This window comes from Oncorhynchus gorbuscha, linkage group LG26 (genome assembly GCF_021184085.1).
Source record: "Oncorhynchus gorbuscha isolate QuinsamMale2020 ecotype Even-year linkage group LG26, OgorEven_v1.0, whole genome shotgun sequence".
Taxonomy (NCBI): domain Eukaryota; kingdom Metazoa; phylum Chordata; class Actinopteri; order Salmoniformes; family Salmonidae; genus Oncorhynchus; species Oncorhynchus gorbuscha.
The window spans coordinates 23070648-23089561 of NC_060198.1; the positions used below are offsets into that span (position 1 = coordinate 23070648).

Below are 18914 nucleotides of genomic sequence, written 5' to 3' on the forward strand. Positions count from 1 at the left end.
CCAGGGCAGTGTAAAACAGAAGGTCCGCTACACCAAGGCAGTGTAAAACAGAAGGTCCTCCACACCAGGGCAGTGTAAAACAGAAGGTCCTCCACACCAGGGCAGTGTAAAACAGAAGATCCTCCACATCAGAGCAGTGTAAAACAGAAGGTCCTCCACACCAGGGCAATGTAAAACAGAAGGTCCTCCACACCAGGGCAGTGTAAAACAGAAGGTCCTCCACACCAGGGCAGTGTAAAACAGAAGGTCCGCCACTCCAGAGCAGTGTAAAACAGAAGGTCCTCCACACCAGGGCAGTTTAAAACAGAAGGTCCTCCACACCAGGGAAGTTTAAAACAGAAGGTCATCCACACCAGGGCAGTGTAAAACAGAAGATCCTCCACATCAGAGCAGTGTAAAACAGAAGGTCCTCCACACCAGGGCAGTGTAAAACAGAAGGTCCTCCACACCAGGGCAGTGTAAAACAGAAGGTCCTCCACACCAGGGCAGTGTAAAACAGAAGGTCCTCCACACCAGGGCAGTGTAAAACAGAAGGTCCGCCACTCCAGAGCAGTGTAAAACAGAAGGTCCTCCACACCAGGGCAGTGTAAAACAGAAGGTCCTCCACACCAGGGAAGTTTAAAACAGAAGGTCATCCACACCAGGGCAGTGTAAAACAGAAGATCCTCCACATCAGAGCAGTGTAAAACAGAAGGTCCTCCACACCAGGGCAGTGTAAAACAGAAGATCCTCCACATCAGAGCAGTGTAAAACAGAAGGTCCTCCACACCACAGCAGTGTAAAACAGAAGGTCATCCACACCAGGGCAGTGTACAAATCGCAAACTGGCGGAGTAGAGGCAGAGGAGATATAGCCGACCAAGATTGTAGCTGTGACTGTTGATAATGCTGGCAATCTGGATGTTGCCATCAAGAGGCTACACATCCTAAAAATAATAATTGAATAATTGAATCTGGCAGCACAGAAAATCTACAAAATGACTTCCATTGATAAATGGGCAGCCCGAATCAGAGCAGTGGGCGTGTGGTTCAAGACATCCTTGATGTCCAAAACAGTCTAGAAGGAAAAGCAGCAGCTCCTTGGTAAGAAGCCAGTTCAATCTATTAAAGTATTATTTAGAAATTCCCACGTTTAACTATTTAATTCAATATTCATGTGTGCGGTAATTAAATATATGTTGTTTCAGGCCTTCTGCAACATTCACTCATCCTTGATGTCAAGACCAGATGGAACTCACTATCTAATGAGTGACTCATGGAGCAGTATTCAGAGAACCAAGCAGCAGGCCTGATGTCAAGACCAAATGGAACTCACTAATCTAATGAGAGATTCATGGAGCAGTATTCAGAGAACCAAGCAGCAGCCTTGGACCCACGACTGCGAACAGCAATGACCAAGGACAACCTGGACCGTCTGAAGGACGAGGACTTCCATAAGGTTGAGTAGTTTGTCCAGCTCATGAGAATCCTCTATACGTCTACACTGTGTCATGTGAAACGAATGCCACCTGTGGACAGATCAAACCCATCCTCTAAAAACTGGAAGAGCACTTCAATGTGAAGCATGAAGATACAACATTTGTGGCAACCATCAAACAGAAGGTATGGGAGAACCGCTCCGAGCGCTATCAGGATGAGGACATTCAAGCCTTCCTGCATGAGGCCACAGCAATGAACCCCAGATTTAAAGGGAGGCCGGTGAGTGACGCCACCTGGGACAGGCTGAGGAAGGCAACTGTTGAGGCCAATGTGACAGGAGCAACACCAGGGCTGTCAGAGGAGCCGGAGCAGATAAAAACAGAGCACCAGCAACAGGAGGAGGAGTCTGAAGGAGAGGAAATGGAGGAGACAGTCCCTCCATTGTACAAAACAACCAGTGTCTTGGAGGAGATGTTCTCAGAGTTGAGAGGGAGTTGAGGTTGACAATCTAACAGGACACCTCGTCCCCCAGCGAGCGTGTTGGGCTAGAGGTCAAGCTCTACAAAGGCCTGCCTCCCATCTCCATGGCTGAAGATCCTGTGATGTGGTGGTGGGAGAATAGAGCTACTCTGCCCCTCCTCACAAACATTGCAACAAGCTACCTCTGTGCTCAAGTCTCCTCCACCCCTAGCGAGAGGGTATTTTCGACTGCAGGGAACACGATAAGCCAGGAGAGGTCCTGACTTCTGCCAGAGAAGGCAAATATGTTGAACTTTCTCCAGAAGAACTGCTAAGAACTGTTAGTCCTTCTGCAGCCCATCTGCATGCCCCACCCGTGTTGCTCTATACCACTCTATTGTCTTCTGCAGCCCACCTGCATTGCTCTATACCACTGTATTGTCTTCTGCAGCCCACCTGCATGCCCCCCAAATTGTCCTGTGGCGATTTAATTAATTGTTCAGCAGTCTTATGGCTTGGGGGTGGAAGCTGTTAAGGAGCCTTTTGGTCCTAGACCTGGTGCTCCTGTACCGCTTGCCATGCGGTAGCAGAGAAAACAGTCTAACTTGGGTGACTGGAGTCTCTGACAATTTTATGGGCATTCCTCTGACACTGCCTATGATATAGGTCCTGCATGGCAAGAAGCTTGGCCCCAGTGATGTACTGGACCGTTCACACCAACCTCTGTAGCGCCTTAGTGTCAGATGCCGGAGCAGTTGCCATACCAGGCGGTGATGCAACCAGTCAGGATACTCTCAATGGTTCAGCTGCAGAACCTTTGAGGATCTCGGAACCCATGCCAAATGTTTTCAGTCTCCTGAGGGGGTAAAGGTTTTGTCGTGCCCTCTTCACGACTGTCTTGATATGTTTGGACCATGATAGTTCGTTGGTGATGTGGACACCAAGGAATTTTAAACTCCCGACCCGCTCCACTACAGCCCTGTCGATGGTTTTATCTTTCAAATGGAAAAACTTTGGCAACTTTGTATTTGTAGTTAACTTCATTCTGAAGTGATTGGTGGTCAATGTCAGACAGATGACTAGCCTCAACATCTTGATTCTATGTTTAGCAGAGATCTTCTGTGAATAAAGTGACGCGGAAGGGCAAAAAACATCTAACGATGCACTTTGGCTACTCTACGAGTGGTCTGGATCACTTGTAGATGTGCAATGGTTTTTAAGATCGTTACTAACGAAGGCTCTGGGGAAACAGATTGGCTACTAAAGATGGTTCTAAAAAGGATTTTAACATTACAAAGGCTCTGGGAAACAAGGCCCTGAACTCTAAGTGAACTAATCATTGGAAACATTTTGAAGATATCAGCTCAGCATATTTTCATGTCTTCTAGGTGCACAGTAGAGGCATAGGCAGGGATATTCTCTGCCATAAGGGAATACAAATGTAATCACACACAAAAAAGTCTGTCTTCCAGGCAATGCGAAAGTTGTAGTTGGATGCAGGATGGAGTGAGATTATGTCTTACAGGATGATGATCTGGAAGAACTCGTACCACACTGTTCTCTTACAGCAATTATTCCACACATTCGATTGCCATTGTATTCTTTTAATTGTTTTCTACCCATATGGGTTGCTTAGTCTATGTATTTTGGCCATTGTAGTATTTATAAAAAGTGCAGTTTACATTATTGGCAACTTCACTGGACAGTCACTGGTGTAAAATGTATGTAATATTAACTTTAGTATTATACTTTATGACTTTATGTGACTGCTTATGTCATTGTGTATTCTGCATAACGCAGTCTTGTTGAACTCAAGCGTTCTAAATCAAATCTGATCTCAGGAATCAACATCTTTTTATTTCTTTGTCAGGTGAATGACATACCCTGGAGTCAATTTGACCCTGACGGCCAGGAGGAAAATGAGGATATACCGTGGGGACTCAGTGTCAACATGTGACATGTACCTGGAGACAATTCACCTGTGTTCACCTGCACTTACTGTGTTCAAGCTGGTGCCAAACAACAACTTCACATTTCCTGTTACTTTTTAAAGAATGTACCTGGAAAAATTTCATGGAATATTTTGTAAAACGGTATATCTTGACATACTACTACTGCATATAACATGCTTTTGAAATTCTGTAAATGTTTATGAACTTTTGACAATTCAATGCCTTATTGAAAGCACAAGTGGTTCTTTCCTTTTATTATGTTCAAGTGTTTGTGTCTCTTAGAGAGAGAGAGAGAGAGAGAGAGAACTAGAGCAGCCAGTCAGTGTGTTTATGTTTTGTGGTAAAATGTGCTTAATCATCTAAGTGGATGATTTATGACAATGAGGTAGTAAAGGAGTCACAATCCGCCAGCAGGCACTGAGCATTGGCTCGTGTGTGTATGTGTGTGTGTGTGCCCTGCCCCAGGGAAGCTAGCTTCCTCAAGCCGCTGCCAATCTCACCAGCGCTATTTACTGTATGTCATGCCACGAGATCATATCACAATGTATCAAAGGGAGTTTTCTTCTTTCATTTCGTTTTTTTTCTTTCATTGGTATTCGTTTTCTAATCTAAACATCTGCAGCCATGGATACCAAACCCCTCCCTATTCTAATCTGCCTCTGCGTCATCAGAAGTGTATGAGTGCACGGGAGACTGTTTGACTGGAAGTCACTGTGGCGAATCCGTCATTTTACGATACTCTGTTACTGTCGGATGAAAGTGTAAACATTTTTTATTTGAAGTTGTCATGGTTTTGGTCTTGAATTACAACGAAGTGCAGTCAGTGACACATCTAGTAGTAGTACGTTTTCCCTCTTGATTAGCAGGTTTTAGTGATTGACAGCCAAACACTAGGTATAGAACGTTTCAATTTGTTGGCATGAAGTGTACAGTAATGTGTATTAGTCAGCATTAGACTTGTATCATAGCTTTTCCACACTCCGGTATGATGTGCAGTAGCCCTAGTATTGGAATCCAATGAGGAGATGTAACCAGGCATTTTGGCAGCCCAATATGGGAGGGATGTGTCAAAAGTTGGAGTTTCAATCTGTTGTCTGTAAAGTTTACAGTAATCTATATTAGTCAGCATTAGACTTCAGACTTAACCACACTGGTATGATGAAGAATAACCAGACAACCATGGATGGTTTGGGAGAAGACTTTACAGTCAGATTCGTAGTTATTGATACCCTTGATAAACATGAGCAAAAATACTGAGCTATGTTTTGTGCTCAGAAATAAAATGGGAAATTATATAATTTTATACTAATACAATTGCTCAGAGAAACAGATGTTGTTTGACAAGTAGTGTTTGTTTTTGTTGAAGATGGGGGGGGGGGGTCAACATTATTGGCACTGTTTTCAATACTCTATGATAACAACAGTGAGCCTTTTTGGTTACATGTTTTATGAGATTGGATGTTGGGAGGGAGCTTAGACTATTCCTCCACACAGAATCCTTCCAGATCTTTCCTTCTTCTGCTCAGAATGGACTGCCCTCTTCAATTCAAACCACAAGTTTTCAATGGGGTTCAAGTATAGAGACTGAAATGGACATTGCAAAATGTTGATTTTGTGGTCAATTAACAAGGGCTCCAGGACCAGTGGAATCAAAATGACATCAAAGATCCACCACCATATTTTACTGTAGGTATAAGGTCATTTTCAAGGTCAAAGAGCTCAAATGTTATTGTCATCTGACCATAGCACCGGTTCCAATCAAAGTGCCAATGCCGTTTATAGAACTCCAGATAGTCAGATGACATAAAAATAGAGCTCTTTGGCACCAAAAAATGGAAGCATATGCAGAAAAGTACCTCATACCTACAATATACCTCAAACCTGAGGGGGCAGTCCATCAGAGCAGACAAAGGAGATCAAGGGTCTGGAATGATCTAAGATCCCTCGCAACGTATTCTCAGATCTCTTTCTCTGAGCAATTGTATGAGTATAAAACAATATAATTTCCACATTTTTCTTTTCGCATACAGCATACTGTAGCTCAGTATTTATATTATTTACTGTATTTTATATGCAGTCTTTTTTTCTCATTTTTATCAAGGGTGACAATAATTATGGACTTGGCTGTATTGGCCAACAGCTTTTTGATTTGAGGATTAGAAAAGAAGTGGTTTATTGTCGGCTGCCTAAAGCCACAGGTCTGTGGTATCTTCCGGGGTTATCTTGTTGGTGTCACAGCGCTAGTTCTGCTAAATTGCGACTAATAACACACGTTCTGTGGATGTGGCAGACTGGCGGGATTTTAAAGACAATTATTGGGCCAAGGATGATGAGTAATACTTGACCTCAGAAGAAGATGAATAAATGCCCTATAAGAGACTGAGGTTTACAAAACCAGACGCTGTTTCCTGACCTTGTGAACGTTTTTCCACCTCAATCATATATTTTAGCATTTGAATGATTGAGTCAAATGAGCCGTGCTAAGGTTAATCCATAACGTTGACTTAAAAAAAAGAATTAAAACGTTACTACTGCAATAGCGCAAGACTATTAATTTAAATGTCATCTTTAATTGTCAATCAAAATGTAATGGTAAGTGATGATGAGAAAAAGCCATATGAAAAACGAACATTTAATCACTTTTGTTTAGTGATTAGCAATATTCTGTCAAATGTTGACATTTAGCCCTAATTCAGTGTCAGACCCATCCAACTTGTCATATTCTAGGGTGTCGTTCTCATACAGATGTACCACAGCATGTATAGCCCCTTCATGAACTTCTACAATAATAATCCCCTGTGAATCAGATGAGATATTTCTGTTTTAGCCAGCAGTGCTTAAAAATCAGACCTGTGATAATGTACGTCTATGTGGTGAATCATAACACTTCAACACCTTGACACCTGTTGATTAACCGTGGTGTTTTGATATAGGTCGGTTTCAATCTCAAGTCAGTGAATCATATACTATAAAATATGATTCACCTCCATGTTTCTATTTCAGGTTTACATAACGAGCGGTGCAGGGTGTGTCATTCTGTTTACCCGTCTGGTTCCACTAGACATAAATCCTTTGATTCTCAATAAGCTCAACAGGCCCTCAGTCAAACCTCACCATTTGATCAGACTACACCTGGCTGTAACCTGACATGAACACTACAGCAATAGGTTACATGCATGTACAGTGCCTTCAGGAAGTATTCACACCCCTTGACTTATTCCACATTTTGTTGTGTTACAGCCTGAATTGTATTACATTTAGATGTTTTGTTTGTCACTGGCCTACACACAATACCCCATAATGTCAAAATAGATTATGTTTTTCACATTGTTTACAGATTAATAAAAAATGAAAAGCTAAAATGTCTCGAGTCAATAAGTACACTCTAAAAATGAAGGGTTCGACAAAGGTTCTTCTAAGAACCTTAGGGTTCTTGGCACTGAAATTTGGCTCCAAAAGGTTCTTCCAAGAACCCCATAGGAGGTGGGGTTCATCGAGGAACCTCCTTAGTTAGTGGGGGTTCTTGTAGGAACCTAACTGCCCAACTGGAACATTTGGATTTGAATTTGAAAGGACAGCAGGTGCAGGCACTTAACTGAAAAATGTAGCAATCTCCTCAATTTAACCTCCTGCTGTGTTCTGGTCGAATTGGACTGATTTACAGGTTTTCTCTCTGGAAAATGTAGTTAATTTAATCTGTTTGTCATAAGGTTCCATGACTTTGTCTATACAGGGCATCTGAACACACAAAATACATTTTGATGATTTTCATTTCATTTAATGAACTTTTGTACAACTGTGGTGTTCCTGGTCAAAAATGACTGGTCATTAGAAATGATTAGGTGAGACTACGATTAGTGTATAAAATTGAGTTCAGGCACATGCCCATTCATTAGATGGACACGCTTCCTCTCCCAGACCCCCACATACATGTGTGTTTGGGCACACACACACACACACACACACACACACACACACACACACACACACACACACACACACACACACACACACACACACACACACACACACACACACACACACACACACACACACACACACACCCCCTTATAGGACAATAGCACAATTTTTCTCATCTGAGTATTGGTCAAAATAAGCTATACGTTATGCTTTTTTGACTCAAAAACTAGTTGTATGAGTTCAGGTAAACAGCAAATAGAAGTTCCAAACTTACGTTGTTAAAAAGATCTAACACCACATTAGGTGATAATATATGTATTATTATGGATTTACAATCAGCTATAACGGGGCGGTCATTTTGGACCGGGAACACAGAATTCATTAACATGAAACAAACACAACAGGAGGGTTAAGGTAAGGTTTGTCCCCTTGTGTGATCTAAAGTGATGTTGTTTTATGATGATACCATCTATCGTTTCGTTTTTGTGCAAATCTTTCTAAAAAAACAGAAAATGGACACAATTCAATAGATCCCAATCATCAAAGTGGTAATACTATGTAGGCTATAAGAATTATGTTGAAGGCTAGATGTATTGGGTGCAGATGACTGAACTGCTCTCTTTTGTGTCTGTGTCTGCTGGTATACAGACGAGGAGGCATACAAAGGTATGTCAGTTGGTATGAATTCTGTCATGTGCACGTTTTGTTAATCATCTGTATAACTACTATGTTTGGGATTCACAGACTTCACCCTCCCCACACCTCTGATGAATATAACAAGAAACCTGTTCATCACCACAAACTGCAAAATCATTCTGGCTATGGGTATGGGTACGAAGAATATCAACATTTTAATATCAACACGCCAGAGTATATATCCATTGGACTTGGGGTTCTGCTGGGAGGTTACCTCATATATATATATATATATATTTTTTTTTTATTCTGCTTTGCCACTAAAATCATGATAAACACTGAGAACTAAAATATTTTGTTTTTGTTATGCATATTATTATTATTATTGAGTAAAAATCTAAAAACATGTTTTCACTTTGTCATTATGGGGTATTTTGTGTAGATAGGTGAGGGAAACAATTATAGTACTTAATCAATTTTGAATTAAGGCTGTAACACAACAAAATGTGGAATAAGTCAAGGGGTGTGAATACTTCCTGAAAACACTGAGGAAATGGAAATTGAAAGTGGAAAAGGAAACCGTAGGGAAAACTGTTATTCCTCACTGCTTGTGAATTCACTATGCGTCTGTTATTTCTATTCAACGAATATTGTTCTGATTACGTTATTGTGGAATGCAATTTCATGGAGGGGGTTGAAACGGAATTCGTAAGAAGCTCAAAGTACTGTGTCCAAAATAGGCGAGCCATGCTGAAACCCATTTACTTATCCTCATTGAATGCAGGCTTGTAATATAGCCTAACTAGAGTCTGAGTTGTTACATCTGACTTGTTTATTAGGCTATAGGCCAAATTCTACTGCCAGCCTTGAATGTAAGAATGATGTTCATTGACTACAGCTCAGCATTCAACACCATAGTACCCTCCAAGCTCATCATTAAGCTTGTGGCACTGGGTTTCAACCCCGCCCTGAGCAACTGGGTCCTGGGCCCTCATTTATCAATGTTGAGTAGGAACAGAAGTGTTCGGAAACCATGCGTGCGATCATTTCTAAGCAAAGTGTGTGATTTATCCATTTGTACTTATACTTGAGAATGTGCGTAAATTGAAGCACACCCCGGACCATGTGTACCCACAGCACCTTGTGGTAGGAAAGTCAAACTGCGAATGAAATACCACCACCCAAATGGAGAAAGGATTGACATACTGGACCAAATCATAAACTATGAAGAGAAAAAGATAACACATGAATAGTTTATTTGTGTATTTATTTTATAGACACTTAAGCTACTAATAGTTTTCTCAGGGTGCTATTGAATTCATGAACATGAAACCATTTATGCCCAATTGTATAATAAAGTCAATTAGAAAGAGAGTTGATTGTAAGTTGGAGGCAATTTAGTTAAACCAGTTAAATAATATATAAGGCAACACTGAGGCATTGTGATTTGTCCAAAATACAAATGTTGCATTGCTGGAGGATCTACGCCAGGGTAGTGGGTTCGATCCCCCGGGACCACCCATACGTAGAATGTATGCACACATGACTGTAAGTCGCTTTGGATAAAAGCGTCTGCTAAATGGCATATATTATTATTATTATTATCTGGCACAAGCTGCATTAAGCAGGGAGCGTGTTTTCAATGAGCGTGCAGATTTTTTTTACTGAGAGCGAGGCTTGGCTTATAAGTAGATTTCCTTTTCCAGGGCATATTTTATTGTGTCCCTGCATCCAACTCTCCAGTATTAGAAAGGGAGACGAAACGCACCCATGACATCCCAGTGTAAACCCAAACCCTCCACGCACAAACACTCTCCATCCACAAACCCTCTCCATCCACAAACCCTCTCCACCCTGGGATTTTTGGCCACTGGATCATTCCAACGGGAGATTGCGGATCGGTCTGGCATTTCACAACCAACCAGGAGCCGAATATTGCCTGCAGTCCTTCGTGGCATTATTTCTGTTATACTGGTGAATGAGGACCCAAAAGCGACTTAACGAAAACAGAGTCTTTATTCCAGTATTTGACAAAAGTGATAATCCTGGATATAACAAGGTGAAAACAAAACAGGAAAACTGAAATCCACTCGTCAGTAGAGAGGACTGACTGGAGACTCGACCATAGACTGCAGGTTGCTTCGGGAAGGCACCGGCCGTAGCAGACCTAGACACCTGCTCACACGCAGCATCTGAAGAAGGTAAAACACGACAGGGCGAGACAATGACACAGAACAGCGAACATCATACAAGGATCCGACAAGGACAGAAGCGGAAAACAGAGGGAGAAATAGTGGCTCTAATCAGAGGGCAAAATAGGGGACAGGTGTGAAAAGAGTAAATGAGGTAGTTAGGAGAATGAGGAACAGCTGGGAGCAGGAACGGAACGATAGGGAGAGAGAGCGAGAGAGGGAGAGAAAGAGAGGGATAGAAAGAGGGAAAGAACCTAATAAGACCAGCAGAGGGAAACTAATAGAAGGGAAGCACAGAGACAAGACATGATAACCAATGACAAAACATGACAGTACTCCCCCACTCACCGAGCGCCTCCTGGCGCACTCGAGGAGGAACCCTGGCGGCAACGGAGGAAATCATCAATCAACGAACGGTCCAGCACGTCCCGAGATGGAACCCAACTCCTCTCCTCAGGACCGTAACCCTCCCAATCCACTAAGTACTGGTGACCACGTCCCCGAGAACGCATGTCCATGATCTTTCGTACCTTGTAAATAGGTGCGCCCTCGACAAGGACGGGGGGGGGAGGCCATGAATTCTGAACACATTCTCAATGATGATTTGTGCCGTCTCCTTAGCGGAAGGAAGCTTAGCGAGGGGAATGAAATGTGCCGCCTTAGAGAACCTATCGACAACCGTAAGAATCACAGTCTTCCCCGCAGACGAAGGCAGACCGGTAATGAAGTCTAAGGCGATGTGAGACCATGGTCGAGAAGGAATGGGAAGCGGTCTGAGATGACCGGCAGGAGGAGAGTTACCTGACTTAGTCTGCGCGCAGTCCGAACAAGCAGCCACGAAACGGCGCGTGTCACGCTCCTGAGAAGGCCACCAAAACCGCTGGCGAATAGAAGCAAGCGTACCCCGAACGCCGGGGTGGCCAGCTAACTTGGCAGAGTGAGCCCACTGAAGAACAGCCAGACGAGTAGAAACAGGAACGAAAAGAAGGTTACTGGGACAAGCGCGCGGCGACGCAGTGTGAGTGAGTGCTTGCTTAACCTGTCTCTCAATTCCCCAGACAGTCAACCCGACAACACGCCCATCAGGAAGAATCCCCTCGGGATCGGAAGAAGCCACAGAAGAACTAAAGAGACGGGATAAGGCATCAGGCTTGGTGTTCTTATTACCCGGGCGATAAGAAATCACGAACTCGAAACGAGCGAAAAACAACGCCCAACGAGCTTGACGTGCATTAAGTCGTTTGGCAGAACGGATGTACTCAAGGTTCTTATGGTCAGTCCAAACGACAAAAGGAACGGTCGCCCCCTCCAACCACTGTCGCCATTCGCCTAGGGCTAAGCGGATGGCGAGCAGTTCGCGGTTACCCACATCATAGTTGCGTTCCGATGGCGACAGGCGATGAGAAAAATAAGCGCAAGGATGGACCTTATCGTCAGACTGGAAGCGCTGGGATAGAATGGCTCCCACGCCCACCTCTGAAGCGTCAACCTCGACAATGAATTGTTTAGTGACGTCAGGAGTAACAAGGATAGGAGCGGATGTAAAACGCTTCTTGAGGAGATCAAAAGCTCCCTGGGCGGAACCGGACCACTTAAAGCACGTCTTGACAGAAGTAAGAGCTGTGAGAGGGGCAGCAACTTGACCGAAATTACGAATGAAACGCCGATAGAAATTAGCGAAACCTAGAAAGCGCTGCAACTCGACACGTGACCTTGGAACGGGCCAATCACTGACAGCCTGGACCTTAGCGGGATCCATCTGAATGCCTTCAGCGGAAATAACAGAACCGAGAAATGTGACAGAGGAGACATGAAAGGCGCACTTCTCAGCCTTCACGTAGAGACAATTCTCTAAAAGGCGTTGGAGTACACGTCGAACGTGCTGAACATGAATCTCGAGTGACGGTGAAAAAAATCAGGATATCGTCAAGGTAGACAAAAACAAAGATGTTCAGCAAGTCTCTCAGTACATCATTAACTAATGCCTGAAAAACAGCTGGAGCATTAGCGAGACCGAACGGCAGAACCCGGTACTCAAAATGCCCTAACGGAGTGTTAAACGCCGTTTTCCACTCGTCCCCCTCTCTGATGCGCACGAGATGGTAAGCATTATGAAGGTCCAACTTAGTAAAGAACCTGGCTCCCTGCAGAATCTCGAAGGCTGACGACATAAGGGGAAGCGGATAACGATTCTTAACCGTTATGTCATTCAGCCCTCGATAATCCACGCAGGGGCGCAGAGTACCGTCCTTCTTCTTAACAAAAAAAACCCCGCTCCGGCGGGAGAGGAAGAAGGCACCACCGTACCGGCGTCGAGAGAAACAGACAAATAATCCTCGAGAGCCTTACGTTCGGGAGCCGACAGAGAGTATAGTCTACCCCGAGGGGGAGTGGTCCCCGGAAGGAGATCAATACAACAATCATACGACCGGTGAGGAGGAAGGGAGTTGGCTCTGGACCGACTGAAGACCGTGCGCAGATCATGATATTCCTCCGGCACTCCTGTCAAATCACCAGGTTCCTCCTGAGAAGAGGGGACAGAAGAAACAGGAGGGATAGCAGACATTAAACATTTCACATGACAAGAAACGTTCCAGGATAGGATAGAATTACTAGACCAATTAATAGAAGGATTATGACATACTAGCCAGGGATGACCCAAAACAACAGGTGTAAAAGGTGAACGAAAAATCAAAAAGGAAATGGTCTCACTGTGGTTACCAGATACTGTGAGGGTTAAAGGTAGTGTCTCATATCTGATACTGGGGAGAAGACTACCATCTAAGGCGAACATGGGCGTGGGCTTCCCTAACTGTCTGAAAGGAATGTCATGTTTCCGAGCCCATGCTTCGTCCATAAAACAACCCTCAGCCCCAGAGTCTATCAAGGCACTGCATGAAGCAGCCGAACCGGTCCAGCGTAGATGGACCGACAAGGTAGTTCAGGATCTAGATGGAGAGACCTGAGTAGTAGCGCTCACCAGTAGCCCTCCGCTTACTGATGAGCTCTGGCTTTTACTGGACATGAAATGACAAAATGTCCAGCAGAACCGCAATAGAGGCAAAGGCGGTTGGTGATCCTCCGTTCCCTCTCCTTAGTCGAGATGCGAATACCTCCCAGCTGCATGGGCTCAGTCTCTGAGCCGGAGGAAGGAGATGGTTGCGATGCGGAGAGGGGGAACACCGTTAACGCGAGCTCTCTTCCACGAGCTCGGTGACGAAGATCTACCCGTCGTTCTATGCGGATGGCGAGTGCAATCAAAGAGTCCACGCTGGAAGGAACCTCCCGGGAGAGAATCTCATCCTTAACCTCAGCGTGGAGTCCCTCCAGAAAACGAGCGAGCAACGCCGGCTCGTTCCAGTCACTAGAGGCAGCAAGAGTGCGAAACTCTATAGAGTAATCCGTTATGGATCGATCACCTTGACATAGGGAAGCCAGGGCCCTAGAAGCCTCCCTACCAAAAACTGAATGATCAAAAACCCGTATCATCTCCTCTTTAAAGTTCAGATAATTGTTAGAACACTCAGCCCTTGCCTCCCAGATAGCTGTGCCCCACTCTCGAGCCCGACCAGTAAGGAGTGAAATGACGTAAGCAATCCGAGCTCTCTCTCTTGAGTATGTGTTGGGTTGGAGCGAGAACACAATATCACACTGGGTGAGAAAAGAGTGGCACTCAGTGGGCTGCCCAGAGTAACATGGTGGGTTATTAACCCTAGGCTCCGGAGACTCGGAAGACCAGGAAGTAGCTGGTGGCACGAGACGAAGACTCTGAAACTGTCCTGAGAGGTCAGAAACCTGAGCGGCCAGGGTCTCAACGGCATGACGAGCAGCAGACAATTCCTGCTCGTGTCTGCCGGGCATTGCTCCCTGGATCTCGACGGCAGTGTTGCGAGAATCCGTAGTCGCTGGGTCCATTCTTGGTCGGATCCTTCTGTTATACTGGTGAATGAGGACCCAAAAGCGACTTAACGAAAACAGAGTCTTTATTCCAGTATTTGACAAAAGTGATAATCCTGGATATAACAAGGTGAAAACAAAACAGGAAAACTGAAATCCACTCGTCAGTAGAGAGGACTGACTGGAGACTCGACCATAGACTGCAGGTTGCTTCGGGAAGGCACCGGCCGTAGCAGACCTAGACACCTGCTCACACGCAGCATCTGAAGAAGGTAAAACACGACAGGGCGAGACAATGACACAGAACAGCGAACATCATACAAGGATCCGACAAGGACAGAAGCGGAAAACAGAGGGAGAAATAGCGGCTCTAATCAGAGGGCAAAATAGGGGACAGGTGTGAAAAGAGTAAATGAGGTAGTTAGGAGAATGAGGAACAGCTGGGAGCAGGAACGGAACGATAGGGAGAGAGAGCGAGAGAGGGAGAGAGGGAGGGGAAGAGAGGAATAGAAAGAGGGAAAGAACCTAATAAGACCAGCAGAGGGAAACGAATAGAAGGGAAGCACAGAGACAAGACATGATAACCAATGACAAAACATGACAATTTCATTGACCCCCACAATACATCCAGTGTCCGTACACTGCTGTGCAACAGGCCAGAGTGAAAAGGGATTTCCATACCGTAGCTGGATGTCATTGTCATTGGAGCAGTTGACCCACATCGCAGTGAAAGCACCATCAGTGAACGAATCAGTCAACTTCGTCAAAATAAAAGGTTTCCATTCGGTCAATGTGCAGGTCATCTGTGATTCACGTTTGGCTTCGTTGAATGTAGTGGCCAAATGGCCAGGTGGGACACATGATTCATTCATTGTGCAGAACAGTTCAGTCGGCCTTAACCTCCAGGAAGGAGCTGTTGAGGATGGATGGCTTATTGGTAAGTGACTTATGTTTTATTTGCAAGGTTTTATTTGCCATGCTTGACCTCTACTAGGAAACAATATCTAAACGTTGTGTTCATAACTGCAGGAGACCGGGGCGACCCATTAAAAACATGGCTGAGGGCTCCCCTCACAAACCACTCAAGGTACAACCAAGCCCACTCACGCACGCACAAGAAGCCCAGTGGAGCGCACCATAGGCCTGCTGAAAAGGGCGTTGGCTGTGCTTGTCTAGGACACGAAGCACACTGAAATCAATACCAGCCTAGCAAGGTTTGCCTCTGAAATGACATTCCTTCAAATGCCATCACATGAATGTAATACAATGTGAAAATTCCTTTTTAGGTTTGCTACATTGTGAAGGCTTGCAGTGTGCACCACAACGTTGCAATCAAAAATGACATTCCACTGAATGATCCACCCAGACCCGATGAGCCCATGCCTGACAGGGAGTGTTTCCCACCACCCGTAGCCCTGGCACTGAGGACCAGTCAATATCAATAAATGGTTTTAAGTATCTGTCCTTCCAAATATTGTAATCAAATCGACAAGGAAAACACATTTACATTGCACCAGATTTTATTGTCTCACATGTTTGACACAATCAACAAGTTCTTTCAATGATTGATTTATCTCTCTCAAGCCGTTGCATACATCCTCCAGATGCTTTTTCGGTCCAGGAATTGATGTGTTGATCTCTTCTTGCTGTTTCATGACTGCGTCAGTCAAAATATGCAGCGCAGCTGAAGCGCTCGACCAACGAGGACACCCTTCTGGTAGGCCTGGCACACCCTGATCTGTTTCACCTGTCTTTGTGCTTGTCTCCACCCTCCTCCAGGTGTCACCCATCTTCCCCATTTATCCCCTGTGTATTTATACCTGTGTTTTCTGTCTATCTGTGCCAGATTGTCTTCTTTGTTGAAGCCTACCAGCGGTTTGTCTCAGCTCCTGCTTTTCCTCCCAGTCAATCTTTTCTCGCCCTCCTGGTTTTCACCCTTGCATGTCCTATCTCTGAGCCCGCCTGCCTGACCACGCTGCCTGAGCCTGCCTGCCGTCCTGTACCTTTGCCATACTTACTGACCTCTGCCTGACCCTGAGCCGTCTTGTGCCTTTCCCCCACTTCTCTGGACTATTGACCCCTGCCTACCTTGACCTGTCTATTTGCCTGCCCCTCTGGTATTATTAAACTATTGGTTATCCGCCGTTGTCTGCATCTGGGTCTTACCTTCATCTCTGATAAGGCCTGGGGATGGCTGAGGGGCAGGCAAATCACCCAAGTCTGTGACGACTTCATGTTTTCATTTTTATTAATTTTGTTACATTTATTTTGTCATATATTTGTTATTTATTGTCGAGGTGTTTTTTTTTTTGTGGTCCATGTCTGAATATGGTTGCGAAAATAAAGATTGCCTCACCATCAGTTGGTGTGTCTGGTATTCAGGGTCTGGGAGAGGGTCCTTAGTGTCACCATAAAAAATGATGCCAAACACTGAGGTCTCTCCAATTATGCTGTAAATGCGCTGGTCCATAGCAAACAGTGAAGACTCATTTCTTTAACTGTTCTGCACTCAGATGAGGCAGAATTTACCACAGCTCTAACCTGCTCCCAATTGATATTTTTTTGGCAGCTTTAAGAGGAAGGTTTGTGACCATAAATTGTCATTTAGGGTGGTTCTTTATGTAATTGAGACTTCATTTGCACTAGCACAGTATTTTAGAATGTGTCTGATTTATCAAGGCAAAATACGTACAAGTGCGTGTAAATCAAGCGTATGAGCAATTGATAAATACCAACTTTTTTGTATTTGCGAAAATTGTAATTATTTTAGAAGCTTTTCTACGCAACGTTGATAAATGAGAACCCCTGGACTTTCTGAAGGACCACCCCCAGGTGGTGAAAGTAGGAAACAACATCGCGACTTCGCTGATCCCCAACACTGGTGCCCCACAAATGCACCTGCTCAGCCCCCTCCTCTACTCCCTGTTCACCCGTGACCTTGCACGCCTCCAACTCAATCAAGTTTGCAGACGACACAACAGTAGTGGTCTTGATTACCAACAACGACGAGACAAGCCTACAGGGAGGAGGTGAGGGCACTCGGAGTGTGGTGTCAGGAAAACATCCTCTCACATTTTACACCATCTATTGCATCTTACCTATGCCGCTCAGCCATTGCTCATCCAAATCAGATCAAATTAAATTTGATTAGTCACATGCACCGAATACAACAGTGGTCGGTGCAACAGTGAAATGCTTACTTACGAGCCCTTAACAGACAGTGCAGTTAAAATAAATATGGATAAGAATAAGAGATAAAAGTAACAAGTAATTAAATGGGAGCAGTAAAACATAATAATATATACAAGGGGGGTGCCGGTACAGAGTGAATGTGCGGGGGCACCGGTTAGTTGAGGTAGTATGTACATGTAGCTAGAGTTAATTAAAGTGACTATGCATAGATGACAACAGAGAGTGGCAGTGGTGTGGAGAGGGGAGGGGGGGGGGGGCAATGTGAATAGTCTGGGTAGCCATTTGACTAGATGTTCAGGAGTCTTATGGCTTGGGGGTAGACGCTGTTTAGAAGCCTCTTGCAAAATATTGTCAGTTTCCTGAGGGGGAATAGGTTTTGTCTTGCCCGCTTCACAACTGTCATGGTGTGCTTGGTCCATGTTAGTTCGTTGGTGATGTGGACACCAACGAACTTGAAGCTCTCAACCTGCTCCACTGCAGCTCCATTGATGAGAATGGGGGCATGCTCAGTCCTCTTTTTCCTGTAGCCCACAATCATCTCCTTTGTCTTGATCATGTTGAGGAAGAGGTTGTTGTTCTGGCACTACATGGCCAGGTCTCTGACCTCCTCCCTATAGGCTGTCTCGTTGTTGTTGGTGATCAAGCCGACCACTGTTGTGTCATCGGCAAATGTAATGATGGTGTTGGAGCCGTGCCTGGCCGTGCAGCCATAAGTGAACAGGGAGTACAGGAGGGGGCTGAGCACACAACCCTGAGGGGTCCCTGTGTTGAGGATCAGTGTGGCGGATGTGTTATTACCTACCCTTACCATCTGGGTGCGGCCCGTCAGAAAGTCCAGGATACAGTTGCAGAGGGAGGTGTTTAGTCCCAGGGTTCTTAGCTTATTGATGAGCTTTGAGGGTACAACAGTTGAACGCTGAGCTGTATTCAATGAATAGCATTCTCACATAGGTGTTCCTTTTGTCCATGTGGGAAAGGGCAGTGTGGAGTGCAATAGAGACTGCCTCATCTGTGGATCTGTTGGGGCGGTATGAAAATTGGAGTGGGTTCTGGGATAATGGTGTTGATGTGAGCCATGACCAGCCTTTCAGCAACAATGGGCACGATTGTCAAATAAATAAATATGTAAATAAATATATAACCTTGAAAGACAAATAAATACATGTCTTATATTGCAGTTTGACATGGCACATTACAAAATTGTAGAATGGTAGACTATCAGAATCAAGTACAGTATATAAATCAGT

General features: G+C 44.6%; 1 long non-coding RNA gene across 1 annotated transcript; it reads left to right on the plus strand.

The window, feature by feature from the left end:
- Positions 1–527: 527 nt before the first annotated feature.
- On the plus strand, positions 528–4143 carry LOC124016362. Its single transcript, XR_006835344.1, has 3 exons — positions 528–1082; positions 1187–1437; positions 3748–4143. It is a non-coding gene; the product is annotated as an uncharacterized LOC124016362 (long non-coding RNA).
- Positions 4144–18914: the final 14771 nt, after the last annotated feature.